The sequence below is a fragment of the Phyllostomus discolor genome, chromosome 4 (genome assembly GCF_004126475.2).
Source record: "Phyllostomus discolor isolate MPI-MPIP mPhyDis1 chromosome 4, mPhyDis1.pri.v3, whole genome shotgun sequence".
Lineage (NCBI taxonomy): Eukaryota > Metazoa > Chordata > Mammalia > Chiroptera > Phyllostomidae > Phyllostomus > Phyllostomus discolor.
The window spans coordinates 139,327,329-139,335,032 of record NC_040906.2 but is presented as its reverse complement, the minus strand read 5'-3'; the positions used below and the strand labels follow the sequence as shown (position 1 = coordinate 139,335,032).

Genomic DNA, 7,704 nt, shown 5'->3' with positions numbered 1-7,704 from the left:
TCATATGTGAATGTATATTTGTGCATGTTTCAGAATGTGATGTCTGCTACTTGTATGGAAGTGCCTTGAAAGAGAGATTGAGTGTTATTCAAATCTGAATCTACCCACCTCCTCTCATAGACTATAGTAGATATTTTTTCCATGTTCCTTGATTTAGGGTTGGCTTACTTGTATTGAAGTCTAATTATTGGGACAATATATTATAAGGAAGAGACTTTGGACAACATTGAATGTCATGGTAAAAGTATTGACTTGATTCAGTAGATAATGGGATCTTATTATGGTTTCTTGAAGGGAAAAAAATGAGGTATATTGGGAAAGAGAGCTTACTCCGCTCCTTTTTAGTTGATAATTTTGATGATTTCTCATAATGTTTCTTGTTTTTTTATTTTTAACTTATATATGTTATGTTTTAAATATTAAAAATTTTTAATTAAGTATATATTTGAACATTGAGCATTATAATTCAACTGCTCTAATTATTTTAATATTCTCCAAAAGAACATTTATAATTGATACTCTAATTTGGGTTAAATGAATCACTGAGTTTTACCTTTTGAAATGTTTTTCAAACAGGACTTTGCTCAATAATATAAGCTAGTTTTTCTCATTCTGTAGCAAATGCTATCTATATATGTTTTGATGTTGATCTTGATTATAGTGAATGTAAGATTAATAGCATTTATTGTGTAGTGTACTGGAAGTATCTACAAGTTACTACCCAGGAATCTTACTGAATCCTGAACATAAGTTTCCATTCCTCAAGTCCATAGAGGGCAGGAGGCAGAACTAGAAAAGCATTTTAGTGAATGTTAATAAACTTCTCAATTTTGGGTGGAAATATTTCTTCAGCTGACATTCTTTAGCATCCACCAATTAAAATACAAACCCAATACAAGAAAACATAATTGATCCATTCTCCAGTGAATCTGAATACTGAATCTTGTGGCTTCAATTTTCTAGGGCAGCTGCAACTTCACAAGTCTTAGGAAATGCACTAATAATAATAGTGGTTTTATTTTTTTCCCAATGCTTACAGCCATCTGCCTTTGGATTAACCCAACCTATGATGGTTTCACAATATGCCAGTTCAGTGGCTTCCAAGCTTTATAGCTTTTCTACATCTCAAATTCACCATTTGTGAAATAAGAGAACTGGACTATGTCTATGGATCACAAACTTTATTGATAATCAGAATCAACTGGAGAAATATATTAAAAATATAAATTCCTTATTTCCACCCAAGTTCATCTAAATTTGAATCTCTGGGAATCAACCCCAAGAGTCCATATTTTTAAAACATACCCCACTGATTGTGATATTCGGTAATGTATGGTCCATAGAGCAGTGGCATCAGCATAACCTGGGAAGTTAAAAATGCAAATTGTCGTAATTCACCCCACACTCACTGAATCAGAAACTTGGGGTGGGGGGACTCAGCAATCTATGTTTTAATAATCTATCAAGTAATCTTGATGTAACAAAATTATATGATCAAACAGGAAAACTAATCAAGAGAAGTATCCTTCTGGAGGAAGGGTACTCAGATCTAAACAAATACTTATGTTACTTGTGTAAACACTTCTTCTAGCATGGAAGACATTACCCTGAGTTTGGCCTTTAGCCATAACAGAAATTTCTATATTCAGCTTCAAAATATCAGATTATATCACCTTTTCTTAGAAGTATGTTCTTACTTCTATACCCAGACAGCTGTAAATATCCTCATTCTGTTTCCCCCTCAACTCTAGTAATATCCTCTGCAGGTACTTATTATAGCACTCTCAATACAGCATTGCTATAATTTACTCTCAGCTTCTTAGAAACAAGGACTATTTTTTGTTATCTCTGTAAACCTACCATCTAGCATAACATATGTCCCCTCATGGGCATTCCAGAATGTTTAATAAATGAGTAAAGTGATAGACCCTAAGCAACAGATGATAAGAAAGTGTGATTCTGATTAAACATCTCTGTTGACTCCCCAGTCAAATTAAGACTATTAAGTGATTTAAAAATTTCTATTTCAAATAAATTGTGAATTTTTCAATTAATAATAAAACATTTCATAATTATTAAGAAGTAATTGAAGCTATAATAAAAACATTACCAAAAATATAAAGAAATGCCTAGTAGTCAGCTTTGTCTAAATAATCTGAAACTACTAAACTACCTCAGATTTCTGGTTGGACACAATCAATATTATTTTAAGCTGGAAGTTTAAACTATCTCTTAACAAACACCTGAAATGTTATAACATAAAATTAAGCAGAAATTAAAGGTTTTTGTTAAGTGTTGGGAAAATATTTTTCCTAAGTTGCAGATACATAAATATTTGCACATGTTTTAAAGATTGAATTTCAAAGTCCATTATTTTAATAGCAAACAGCTGTCTGGTAGGGAAAAAGATGCTTTGTGATTTTTTAATTTGAGCAGAAATTTGTATACTAGAAAAACAGTTTTCAAATTTTTGAAAATATGAACAATAGTATGGAAAGCCTATTTCAGAGGAGAAAAATCAACTTTCTTGTTTTCCTTTTTTTAAAAAATTACTGGTATCAGAATTCCAGCCAAGATAGAGGTGTAGATAGAAACCCATTGCTTCCTCCCACAACCAAAAGGAGGATAACAACCAAACTAAAATCAATAAACAACCAGAAGTTCCAGAAAATCAAACTGCATGGAACTCTCACAACCAAGGAATTAAAGAAAAAGTCAACCAGAACAACCAGACCTGTGCCCTGAGACAAAGAAATATGGCCCAAATGTAAGAACAGAGCAAAATTTCAGAAAGAGAGCTAAGTGATGAGAAGATAGCCAACCTATCTAATGGAGAATTTAAAGCCCTGGTAATCAAAATTCTCACAGAACTGATTGAGCTTGTTCAAAAAATGAAAAAACAAATGAAAGATACCCAAAATGAAATAAAGCAAAATATTCAGGGAACCAACAGTGACAGGAAGGAAACCAGGACTCAAAGCAATGATTTGGACCAAAAGGGAAAAATAAACATCCAACCAGAACAGAATGAAGAAACAAGAATTCAAAAAAGTGAAGAGAGACTTCAACCTCTGGGACAACCCGAAATGTTCCAATATCCAAATTATAGGGATGCCAGAAGGAGAAGAACAACAGCAAGAAATTGAAAACTTACTTGAAAAAATGCTGAAGGAAAATTTCCCCAATCTGGTGAAGGAAATAGACTTCCAGGAAGCCCAGAGAGTCCCAAAGAGTTGGACCCAAGGAGGAAAATACCAAGGCACACCATCATTAAGTTACCCAAGATTAAAGATAAAGAGAGAACCCTAAAAGAAGCAAGAGGAAGGGAGAGAGTTACCTACAAAGGAGTGCCATAGGACTGTCAGCTGATTTCTCAAAAGAAACCTTACAGGAAAGAAGGGGCTGGAAAGAAGTATTCCAAGTCATGAAAGGCAAGAATGTACACCCAAGGTTAATCTATCCAGCAAAGCTTCCATTTAGAATGGAAGGGCAGATGAAGTGCTTCCCAGATAAGGTCAAGTTAAAGGAATTTATTAGCACCAAGTCATTATTATATGAAATGTTAAAGGGACTTATCTAAGAAAAAGAAGATCAAAACTATGAACAATAAAATGACAACAAACTCACAACTATCCACAAATGAACCTAAAAGAAAAGAGAAACAACGGAAACAAAAACTAAGCAAACAACTGGAACAGGAGCAGAATGAGAGAAATGGACATCACATGGAGGGATTTTGGTGGGGAGGGGAAAGGGAGGAATAAGGGGGAAAAGGTACAGGGAAGAAGTATAATTAGTAGGCATAAAATAGACAGGGAGAGATAAAAATGGTATAGGAAACAGAGAATTCAAAGAACGTGTATGTACAACCTATGGACATGAACTAAGTTGGGGGGATGATGGATGGTTGGGGGCTACAGGGCAGAGGGGGGATAAAGGGGGAAAATTGGGTAAACTGTAATAACAATCAATAAAAATACTTTTAAAATAAATTAAAAAATAAAGTGGAACAAATGAATAAATAAATATAAAAATAAAAAATTACTGGTATCAAAATAAAACTTTAATTTGTAATACTATGGATTTTAGCCTACCCCAAGGTCTTCCTTTCTTTCTGGTGATGACTTATTTTTCTAGGCTAATAGGAAATGGGAGGTAATCTAAATATTTTCATATAATTTAAGAAACATATATTCTGTACAAACCCAAACCCAAGGCATTTTGAAACTATACTTCCTTTTGATTGCATTGCTTTCTTTTGTACAGAAATAATCCAAAATAGGTATCATTATTTCATTTTTGTAAACCACTTCTTTTTAACCAAATCATTACAATTTTATTGCTCTCTTTACATAGTTGTTATACCAAATTAATTCACAAAAATAATTATATCAGATGAAACCAATAATTAAGTCTGTTAACATGAAGTTACCCATTGTTTTTCCTGTACAGCATATTCTGAGCCTGTGTAGAAAGAGACCTTAAATTCTGCAGGACCACCTCTGCTTTGAAGTCTGTTTCTTCAGAGACATGAAGAGACTGGATCTGGCTTGGTTCACCAGGATTCTTGATGAAGCATTTCCAATAAATTCTCATTAGCCCTAACTCAAATGTATTTTCTGGCCTTAGTCAAAAGCACTACCTTCTTTCAAACAATTCCACCTTAGAAACCACTGCTTCAATATGACAGCAAGCAACTGTGCTTTAGAAAAAGACACCTTAAGCTGTCACTGACAGCTGGGTTTCTCAAAGGTGTCCAGTAAATTCCAGTACTACTGCTACTTTGCTGTGGTGGATCCTAGCTATAAAAAAAGATACAGAACCACTAGAATCTCTAGCTAGAACCAGTGATTAAATAAATTAGCAATGCCTGCCTCATCTTTTACTTCAAATTCACCATGTGATGCAATTATTTAAGGTGTGTTCTTTCAAGATAAAGAGGACACTACCACCCCTCCTTAGGAAAATTGTTTTGTTACTAACTTTAAAGAATGTGGAATGACTCATCAGCTGCCCTCATTTTACTTCCCTTTGTGACCAAAAACAAGTGTTTTGAGAAAGTTGGCTGCAATTAGAAGTTCAACCTGTGGTCACTGAAAAAAACTTATGATAACTGAACCGAAGGGCAGGACTCAACAGGACTTTGCCCCTCCTCTTACCTTCTCCTCTAACCTGTCCCAAGAGAAAAGTGAGTAAATGTCTTGGGTCAGTGATCTTGATGGCAAAAACCTAAAGTCTTGAATACTCCAAGTAAATCTAAGATTTTTGGTGATTTTAAGCAAAATATTGGGGCCCATGGAATAATCCTGAATAGAGAATGTTTACACGGAATTCAGAGTGTTCTTATTTCATCTTCAACCAATGTAATTTGCTCCATAACTATCTTCCTTTTAAAAGACAAATATAATTTATCCTTTATTGTTAATGTGTTACATTAATAAAACATGATTCAAATCATATTGTAACAGGGTGCAGCCAAGAGGGGAGCCCCAAATAGGGATTTGTAATAGGATCCAGAAGAGCTTGGAGATAATTGGCTCCATATCACAGGGCATACCTGCCCAGAATGCTGGCAGCTGTAGCCAATTATGGGAGGAGCTGGAAATGGGGCTTCAGAAGAAGATTGACACTGGGATTTAAGACCCAGTAAGGCAGCCATTTGGCGTCTCTCTTTGGGACCTGACATCTCTTCATTGGACCAAGTCTCTTCTTGTTGGGGCCTGACGTTTCTCTTTGGGACCACGCGGTTTTGGTGTCTTGGTTGGGACCATGAGGTTTGGGTAAGAGTCAGGACCACGAGGCTTTGGAAGTGTTCCCTTTTGCCACATGGAGGGTGCTGGGAGGACTGTGTGCATTTGTGGGGAACTTTAGTTTGTGTTATTTTGAATGAATAATAAATTCCTTTCCTTTTCACTGAATCTCAGGCATTGAGAGATATCTTTCCTTTAGCAGCGGACATAACGAACCTGGGGGGTTCCTTTGGGGAATAGTATATTGCCTTTTAAGGCCCCCCTTTTGCTCTGTAACAATATGACCTTATCAATAGATGCAGAAAAATAATTGTTAAAATATATTTTATTGATTATACTATTACAGTTGTCCCCTTTTTTTCTGCCCTTTATTCCCCTCCAACCTGAACCCCACCTTCTGCCATCATTCCCCCACCTTAGTTCATGTCTATGGGTCATACATATAAGTTCTTTGGCTTCTCCATTTCCTGTACTATTCTTAACCTCCCTCTATCTATTTTGTACCTACAATTTATGCTTTTTATTCCCTATACCTTTTCCTCCATTGCCCCACCTCCCTCTCCCCTCTGATAACCCTCCATGTGATCTCCATTTCTGTGAATCTGTTCATCAGTAAATGAGTGGATCAAAAAACTATGGTACATTTACACAATGGAATACTAAGCAGCAGAAAGAAAGAAAGAATAAATTACTAACATTAGTGACAGCATGGATGCAACTGGAGAGTATTCTGCTAAGTGAAATAAGCCAGGCAGTAAAAGACAAACACCACGTGATCTCACCTATAATTGGAACCTAATCAACAAAACAAACAAGCAAGAAAAATAGAACCAGAGACAAGAAAATAAAGAATAAACTTACAGAGACCAGAGGGGAGAGTTAAGGGGATAATGGGGGAAAGAAGGGGAAGGGTCTAGTGAAGGAACATGTATAAATAACCCATGGACAAAGACAACAAAGCAGGGCTGGGAGGGCAGGCAGGGTGGAAGGGGAGTATTAAATGTGGAAGATGGGGGGTGAGTAGAGCAGCAGAGCAAAGTTGATGAAAATGGGGACAACTGTAATTGAACAGTAAAAAAAAATTAATAAAATAAAAAGACAAATATCAGAATTCTTTTTTGTTTTGAATTTATGTTCTGAATTCTAAAGACTGGATTGAGATTGAAAGGTGTATACCTATATAAATGGTAAGCTTCAGAAAAACATAGGTCTGGGTGAGAAAATGAAGGGATTAATCAAAAAAGGGGAAAAAACCTCATAGACACAGACAACAGTATGGTGATCATCAGAGTTTGGTAAGAGGGGGTGAGGGGCTGAAGAAGGTTCAGGGAAGGATAAATGGTTATGGAAGGAGATTTGACATGGGGTGATGAACACACCATACAATATACAGATGATGTATTATAGAATTATACCCCTGAAGTCTATATAATTTTATTAACCAATGTAACCTCAATAAATTCAATTTAAAAAAGAAAAAAACATTAGGTATATTTTTTCTTTAAAAGTCAACCTTTAAGGAAGGTGAAGCATCACTCTCAAAGAAGCACTAAACCAATGATAATGGTACAAGAAAGAGCATTTGTTTCATTTTTTTATAAGACAAAATTACCCTAAGATTATTTTTATTCCAGAATTTTAAAGGTATAAGTATTAAAAATAATTTCATAGGAAAAAATTTTCAAAGAAAAAAATCCAAAATGTTAGCATAGTATTTCTTCAAGACTTTGATTGAACAGTTTCTTCCTTTTTCCTTTCCTGTATTTTCTAAATATATATAATAAATGTATATTACTCCAAAAACCAGAGAATATAAATTCCATTACATATCCTCAAATTTTAATAACATTTTCTGTTTCTCAAAATATTCAGTATATTTTTAGTTTTCTGGATGACAGAAGTGACTCATCTTTTGTTCCCCCTCTTACTCATATTCCCAGAGAGACAGAATCAA

General features: G+C 34.9%; 1 pseudogene; it reads right to left on the bottom strand.

The window, feature by feature from the left end:
• Nucleotides 1-520: 520 nt before the first annotated feature.
• Nucleotides 521-4,596, bottom strand: LOC114495022 (annotated as a pseudogene).
• Between the last annotated feature and the right edge of the window lie 3,108 nt (nucleotides 4,597-7,704).